This window comes from Salmo salar, chromosome ssa10 (assembly GCF_905237065.1).
Source record: "Salmo salar chromosome ssa10, Ssal_v3.1, whole genome shotgun sequence".
NCBI classification, from domain to species: domain Eukaryota; kingdom Metazoa; phylum Chordata; class Actinopteri; order Salmoniformes; family Salmonidae; genus Salmo; species Salmo salar.
In genome coordinates, this window is record NC_059451.1 from 87,685,368 (window position 1) to 87,694,579 (window position 9,212).

Below are 9,212 nucleotides of genomic sequence, written 5' to 3' on the forward strand. Positions count from 1 at the left end.
GCATCATCGGCCTCTGCTAAACACTAGGCTGCTGCTGCTCAGTCATGTGCAAGCAGCAAGCCTTAATGCAGCAAAGTGAGCCTCAGCCTCCCCCAACACAGGCTACAGATCTATAGAGGACAGTTACACAACTCCAGTGTTAATATTTCAACATGTGTGTGACTGTGTAAAGGTTTGTGAGTCTCATGTAGTGGCACAACTTCTCTATTACAAGCAATGGCTGCACATGAATGGACAAAGCCATCGATCACATGACACCATTCAATCCTATCTGAAGACTAAATAGCACATTGAAGTGAAATGAACGGTTAAAGGTTAAAGGAAAATTCCACCCAAAAACTATCTTTTTGTATTGGTTTCATTAGTCCATTGTTGATATGGTCCCAAAATATTTTTCATGCATGTTGCATCATATGATGCAAACTAGAGGTCGACCGATTATGATTTTTCAACGCCGGTACCGATTACTGGAGGACCCAAAAAAGCCGATACCGATTAAATCGGCAGATGTTTTAAAATGTTTTATTTGTAATAATGATAATTACAACATTACTGAATTAACACTTTTATTTTAAGTTAATATAATATATAAATCAAATCAATTTAGCCTCAAATAAATAATGAAACATGTTCAATTTGGTTTAAATAATGCAAAAACAAAGTGTTGGAGAAGAAAGTAAAAGTGCAATATGTCCCATGTAAGAAAGCTAACGTTTAAGTTCCTTGCTCAGAACATGAGAACATATGAAAGCTGGTGGTTCCTTTTAACATGAGTCTTCAATATTCCCAGGTAAGAAGTTTTAGGTTGAGGTTATTGTAGGAATTATAGGACTATTTCTCTCTATACCATTTGTATTTCATATACCTTTGACTATTGGATGTTCTTATAGGCACTTTAGTACTGCCAGTGTAACAGTATAGCTTCCATCCCTCTCCTCGCCCCTACCTGGGCTCGAACCAGGAACACATCGACAACAGCCACCTTCGAAGCATCATTACCCATCGCTCCACAAAAGCCGCGGCCCTTGCAGAGCAAAGGGAACAACTACTCCAAGTCTCAGAGCAAGTGACGTTTGAAACGCTATTAGCGCGCACCCCGCTAACTAGCTAGCCATTTCACATCGGTTACACCAGCCTAATCTTGGGAATTGATAGGCTTGAAGTCATAAACAGCGCAATGCTTGAAGCATTGCGAAGAGCTGCTGGCAAACGCACGAAAGTGCTGTTTGAATGAATGCTTACGAGCCTGCTGCTGCCTACCACCGCTCAGTCAGACTGCTCTATCAAATATCAAATCATAGACTTAATTATAACATAACACACAGAAATACGAGCCTTAGATCATTATTATGGTCAAATCCAGAAACTATCATTTCGAAAATAAAACGTTTATTCTTTCAGTGAAATACGGAACCGTTCCGTATTTTATCTAACGGGTGGCATCCATAAGTCTAAATATTCCTGTTACATTGCACAACCTTCAATGTTATGTCATAATTACGTAAAATTCTGGCAAATTAGTTCGCAACGAGCCAGGCGGCCCAAACTGTTGCATATACCCGACTCTGCGTGCAATGAACGCAAGAGAAGTGACACAATTTCCCTAGTTTAATATTGCCTGCTAACATGAATTACTTTTAACTAAATACGCAGGTTTAAAAATATATACTTCTGTGTATTGATTTTAAGAAAGGCATTGATGTTTATGGTTAGGTACATTCGTGCAAGGATTGTGCTTTTTTTCACAAATGCGCTTTTGTTAAATCATCCCCCGTTTGGCGAAGTTGGCTGTCTTTGTTAGGAAGAAATAGTCTTCACAGTTCGCAACGAGCAAGGCGGCCCAAACTGCTGCATATACCCTGACTCTGTTGCACAGAACGCAAGAGATGTGACACAATTTCCCTAGTTAAAAGAAATTCATGTTAGCAGGCAATATTAACTGAATATGCAGGTTTAAAAATATATACTTGTGTATTGATTTTAAGAAAGGCATTGATGTTTATGGTTAGGTACACATTGGTGCAACAACAGTGCTTTTTTCGCGAATGCGCTTGTTAAATCACCCATTTGGCAAAGTAGGCTATGATTCAATGATAAATTAACAGGCACCGCATCGATTATATGCAACGCAGGACAAGCTAGATAAATTTGTAATATCATCAACCATGTGTAATTAACTAGTGATTATGTTAAGATTGATTGTTTTTTATAAGATACGTTTAATGCTAGCTAGCACCTTACCTTGGCTCCTTGCTGCACTCGCATAACAGGTAGTCAGCCTGCCACGCAGTCTCCTCGTGGAGTGCAATGTAATCGGCCATGATCGGTGTCCAAAAATGCCTATTACCGATTGTTATGAAAACTTTAAATCGGCCCTACTGTATTTTGAAAACTTGATTTCTGACATGCAATACATATTGGTACTAATATCAACGATGGACTAATGAAAGAAATACCAAAAGATATCAAATCAAAATCTAATCTTATTGGTGACATATACATATACTGCTCAAAAAAATAAAGGGAACACTTAAACAACACATCCTAGATCTGAATGAAATAAATAATCTTATTAAATACTTTTTTCTTTACATAGTTGAATGTGCTGACAACAAAATCACACAAAAATAATCAATGGAAATCCAATTTATCAACCCATGGAGGTCTGGATTTGGAGTCACACTCAAAATTAAAGTGGAAAACCACACTACAGGCTGATCCAACTTTGATGTAATGTCCTTAAAACAAGTCAAAATGAGGCTCAGTAGTGTGTGTGGCCTCCACGTGCCTGTATGACCTCCCTACAATGCCTGGGCATGCTTCTGATGAGGTGGCGGATGGTCTCATGAGGGATCTCCTCCCAGACCTGGACTAAAGCATCCGCCAACTCCTGGACAGTCTGTGGTGCAACGTGGCGTTGGTGGATGGAGCGAGACATGATGTCCCAGATGTGCTCAATTGGATTCAGGTCTGGGGAACGGGCGGGCCAGTCCATAGCATCAACGCCTTCCTCTTGCAGGAACTGCTGACACACTCCAGCCACATGAGGTCTAGCATTGTCTTGCATTAGGAGGAACCCAGGGCCAACCGCACCAGCATATGGTCTCACAAGGGGTCTGAGGATCTCATCTCGGTACCTAATGGCAGTCAGGCTACCTCTGGCGAGCACATGGAGGGCTGTGCGGCCCCCCAAAGAAATGCCACCCCACACCATGACTAACCCACTGCCAAACCGGTCATGCTGGAGGATGTTGCAGGCAGCAGAACGTTCTCCACGGCGTCTCCAGACTCTGTCACGTCTGTCACGTGCTCAGTGTGAACCTGCTTTCATCTGTGAAGAGCACAGGGCGCCAGTGGCGAATTTGCCAATCTTGGTGTTCTCTGGCAAATGCCAAACGTCCTGCACGGTGTTGGGCTGTAAGCACAACCCCCACCTGTGGACGTCGGGCCCTCATACCACCCTCATGGAGTCTGTTTCTGACCGTTTGAGCAGACACATGCGCATTTGTGGCCTGCTGGAGGTCATTTTGCAGGGCTCTGGCAGTGCTCCTCCTTGCACAAAGGCGGAGGTAGCGGTCCTGCTGCTGGGTTGTTTCCCTCCTACGACCTCCTCCACGTCTCCTGATGTACTGGCCTGTCTCCTGGTAGCGCCTCCATGCTCTGGACACTACGCTGACAGACACAGCAAACCTTCTTGCCACAGCTCACACTGATGTGCCATCCTGGATGAGCTGCACTACCTGAGCCACTTGTGTGGGTTGTAGACTCCGTCTCATGCTACCACTAGAGTGAAAGCACCGCCAGCATTCAAAAGTGACCAAAACATCAGCCAGGAAGCATAGGAACTGAGAAGTGGTCACCACCTGCAGAACCACTCCTTTATTGGGGGTGTCTTGCTAATTGCCTATAATTTCCACCTGTTGTCTATTCCATTTGCACAACAGCATGTGAAATTTATTGTCAATCAGTGTTGCTTCCTAAGTGGACAGTTTGATTTCACAGAAGTGTGATTGACTTGGAGTTACATTGTGTTGTTTAAGTGTTCCCTTTATTTTTTTGAGCAGTGTATTTAGCAGATGTTATTGCCGGTGTATCAAAATGCTTGTGTTCCTAGCTCCAACAGTGCAGTAGTATCTAACAGTGCAGTAGTATCTAAAAAAAATCACAACAATACACACACACATCTAAATGTAAAAGAATGTAATTATAAAATATATAAATATAAGATCGAGCAATGTCGGAGTGGCATTGTTTTTGTGTGGAGTTTACATTTACTTTTCTTTCCTGAGGTCTTGGCTGATTTCTTTTCTTTTGATTTTCCCATGATGTCAAGCAAAGAGGCACTGAGTTTGAAGGTAGGCCTTGAAATACATCCACAGGTACACCTACAATTGACTCAAATGATGTCAATTAGCCTATCAGAAGCTTCTAAAGCCATGACATAATTTTCTGGAATTTTCCAAGCTGTTTAAAGGCACAGTCAACTTAGTGTATGTACATTTCTGACCCACTGGAATTGTAATACAGTGAATTATAAGTGAAATAATCTGTCTGTAAAGAATTGTTGTAAAAATGACTTGTGTCATGCACAAAGTAGATGTCCTAACCAACTTGCCAAAACTATAGTTTGTTAACAAGAAATGTGTGGAGTGGTTGAAAAACGAGTTTTAATGACTCCAACCTAAGTGTATGTAAACATCTGACTTCAACTGTATATACAGTATCGAGGCTATAACAGTAGCGAGACTATATTCATTCACCGGTAAGTCGGGCTGATTGAGGTAGTACGTATATGTAGATATGGTTAAAGTGACTATGCATATATGATAAACAGAAAGTAGCAGTAGCGTAAAAGAGGGGTTGGCAAGTGGTGGGTGGTGGGACACAATGCAGATAGCCCGGTTAGCCAATGTGCGGGGTCACTGGTTGGTCGGGCTAATTGAGGCAGTAAGTACATGAATGTACAGTTAAAGTGACTATGCATTTATGATAAACATAGAATAGCAGCAGCGTAAAAGAGGGGTTGGGGGGGGGCAAACAATGCAAATAGTCCGGGTAGCCATTTGATCACCTGTTCAGGAGTCTTATGGCTTGGGGGTAAAAACTGTTGAAGCCTTTTTGTCCTAGACGTGGCACTCCGGGACCGCTTGCCATGCGGTAGTAGAGAGAACAGTCTATGACTGGGGTGGCTGGGGTCTTTGACAATTTTTAGGGCCTTCCTCTGACACCGCCTGGTGTAGAGGTCCTGGATGGCAGGCAGCTTAGCCCCAGTGATGTACTGGGCCATACGCACAACCCTCTGTAGTGCCTTGGAGTCGGAGGCCGAGCAATTGCCGTACCAGGCAGTGATGCAACCAGTCAGGATGCTCTCGATGTTGCAGCTGTAGAACCTTTTGAGGATCTAAAGACCCATGCCAAATCTTTTTAGTTTCCTGAGGGGGAATAGGCTTTGTTGTGTCCTCTTCACGACTGTCTTGGTGTGTTTGGACCATTCTAGTTTGTTGGTGATGTGGACGCCAAGCAACTTGAAGCTCTCAACCTGCTCCACTACAGCCCTGTCGATGAGAATGGGGGCGTGCTCGGTCCTCCTTTTCCTGTAGTCCACAATCATCTCCTTAGTCTTTGTTACATTGAGGGATAGGTTGTTATTCTGGCACCACCCGGCCAGGTCTCTGATCTCCTCCCTATAGGCTGTCTCGTCGTTGTCAGTGATCAGGCCTACTGTTGTGTCGTCTGCAAACGTAATGATGGTGTTGGATTCGTGCCTGGCCATGCAGTCGTGGGTAAACAGGGAGTACAGGAGGGGACTGAGCACGCACCCCTGAGGGGCTCCAGTGTTGAGGATCAGCATGGCAGATGTGTTGCTACCTACCCTCACCACCTGGGGGCAGCCCGTCAGGAAGTCCAGGATCCAGTTGCAGAGGGAGGTGTTTAGTCCTAGGATCCTTAGCTTAGTGATGTTCTTTGAGGGTACTATGGTGAATGTTTCAAAGAGCAACTTCTTAAGTGTACGATTTTAAGATAAATCGATTCAAGGACATACATCTGGTGTATTTTGAAGCAATTATTGGTACCATGACTGTCTTTGAAACATTATACTTACACGAAGATTGCCATTTTTCCATTCACTATAATGGGGGATGGATCCCGTTTTCTGCTAACAATACCTGCAGTACCGTGGTCGGCCTTAAACCTCCGTGGCTTCAATGAGAGGGGGCAGTCGTCCAATGAGGGATGGTGTGAGAGGGATGAAGGAGAAACTAGAAAGCAACACAAAGCAGTTTCTTAGAGAACAGGCACGATAAACAGTGCAGCTATAGACACATACAGTACATGCTCACACATAACGCCCCTGTAATCCAGGCTCCAAACCGCTGTGACAGGTGATCAATAGACCATCAGGTCTCAACTGATACTCAATCCAGCCTGTCCCCGTCCCTGTGTGGTGGGCTGGGGAAGGTCTAGGCAGTGTGCCAGGCTGCAGCACTCCTCTCTCTGTGTCTTTGTGTCTGTCTGGGGAGAATGTTAAACGTACTGCCCAGGCTGCAGGGGAGAATGTTAAATGTACTGCCCAGGCTGCAGGGGAGAATGTTAAACGTACTGCCAAGGCTGCAGGGGAGAATGTTAAACGTACTGCCCAGGCTGCAGGGGAGAATGTTAAACCTACTGCCCAGGCTGCAGGGGAGAATGTTAAACGTACTGCAAAGGCTGCAGGGGAGAATGTTAAACGTACTGCCCAGGCTGCAGGGGAGAATGTTAAACGTACTGTCCAGGCTGCAGGGCCTGTTTGGAGAAACACACAGAGTCTGGCTGATAGGAGGCTGGCAGTAATCACAATCCAGTTTACTTGAAGATTGAGGTCTCCCATGACCAGAGCCTCGCTCTATAGCTGTCTCAAACAGGGAGACTGATAACACACAGAGCATGAAGACACACACACTTACTGTACACAGTACACACATGATAAATACACACAACAAAATGGGAATGATGACACACACACGCAGCTCTGCATCCTTGGCACAAGGAAGGAGAGGAGCAGAAAAGGCGAAGCGAGGTGAGGAGAGGTGGGGCTAAGAGCCTCCTCCACCCCCTGCAGACAGACAGGACTGTGACATGGCCGTCTCTCTGGCAGGATGCAGCCGTCATAAAGGCTCCTCAAAACAAACCCTCTCTATTCTTCTACTGTTGCCTCAATAGGAAATACATTCCTCAGCTCAGCCGAGCTCGGCCTCCCAACCACATTCCATTGTGCTGCAGAAGAAATGTGTCCCCTTCTCAGGGAGGGCTGCCAGATTGGGACTGACCCCAAGTATTCACCCATAACAACCAAATGGACCACTAGAATAGATTCTTTGATGTGCGGTCAACAATGGGTGCTGATGATTAGGAATAACAACTACTATGCTCTGTTACACTACAGACCAGAACACCATGGTCAAATCCTATTCGTCGTGGACCTAAAACTTCCCCTGTCTGTCCCGTGTCTGTCTTAGCTGTGCTGAGAGGTCTGTCTGGGCAACGGGGCAGGGAGATGCTTGAATGACCCAGATATCAGGGAAAAAATGTGTATGAATGCTCCTGGAGCAGTGGCCAGGTAGGACAGAGAGGACCTTAACATCAGCCAGGGAGAGGGAGCAGTATCCAGAGGAAAGAGGAGTTATGCATCACAATGGTCCAATACAACCCAATCACAATCCTTTCATTACAAGCGCAAACTTCTAGCCAGTGGACAGTCAGTGATAGTGCATAGCCTATGTGATTATGAGTGTGTTTTGGATACGAGAATAGGGACAGTAGAGTAGGTTAAATCATATTTGCTAAAGCTTTATTCCACTGCAACCTTGACAGTTTGAATAGAGACCTTTGAAAGCCTTATTATTAAAACAAGCCCATAATATCAAACTAAATGAGCCAACAACAGCCGTACCAGAGCCCCACTCTGTCCTCCAACTGGCCTACAGTACAGACTCTCTCTCTCTGGTGCAAGACTCAGGTGACTGAAGTGATGCCAAAATGGACTAAACCGTATTTTGTGTGTGTGTGTGTACTCTGACATGCCCATTTGAACTTTCCTCAGAAGATTAAACCCCTCCCTTCCTCTCTTTCCATCTCTCTCGCCATCCCTCCCATCTTCAAAGCCTGGTCCAGTCAGGAATGTGTTGCCGGGGTGCTGGTATCTCATGCCCTGCCCTGGGTGAGTAAGTGAGTCAGTGAGTGAGTGACGGCTCTAGGTTAGGGTGAACAATAGGGAACACCTGCTGTGGAGGGGCTCTTTTATACTGCTGCCACCTGTTCCCAGGTCAGCTGGCCAACCACCCTCTGGCTACTGCCACCTGGTTACACACACACAAACCTTGACCTACCTGGCCAGGCACACCCCTGGGACACCGCCACAGGTCCCCTCTGGCATACACAGCCCCTTCTGTCCCCTAACAGGTCTAGCCACACTGTACCTGCAGCAGTAGCTGGTTACTCTGCGCTGCTCTGTCTAGCTGTGATGTGTCTTAAGTGAATAACGAAACAGCACATTGGTTAATATCTCCTCTCCCCTGCTGGGCCTCTCCACGGGGGCCTCGCTCCACACTTACACACACTCACCAGCCCTCTAGCTCGCTCTCACACAGGCTATTCATACAGTACTCCTCCCCATGAGTCCCACTCAATATTTCCTGGGTCTCAGGGCACCTCTAACAGTTTAAACTTTTTCTCCCAGAGAATACCCCCATCACACATGTTCCTCTGCTGCTGTGGTTTCCAGGGAAACTGTCAAACATACCAACTCAAAAGGAAAGAGGGAGGTCTGGGGAAATGTGAAATGTGGCTCAGGGTTTGGGTGTCTCAGGTAGGTGTGTGTGTGTGTGTGTGGACATTGTCTGGACAAACAGGAAATAAACATTTGGGATTACAGGATTGTGCAATTGTGGGTTGATGCTATGCAGTACTGCAGACACACTCATACTGATATCCACTGACACGGCAAAATCACTGCAACATTTCTTCTGTAACCTACTGAGAAATCTACATGGCGAGTGTAACCTACTGAGACATCTACATGGTGAGTGTAACCTACTGAGACATCTACATGGTGAGTGTAACCTACTGAGACATCTACATGGCGAGTGTAACCTACTGAGACATCTACATGGCGAGTGTAACCTACTGAGACATCTACATGGCGAGTGTAACCTCTACATGGCGAGTGTAACCTA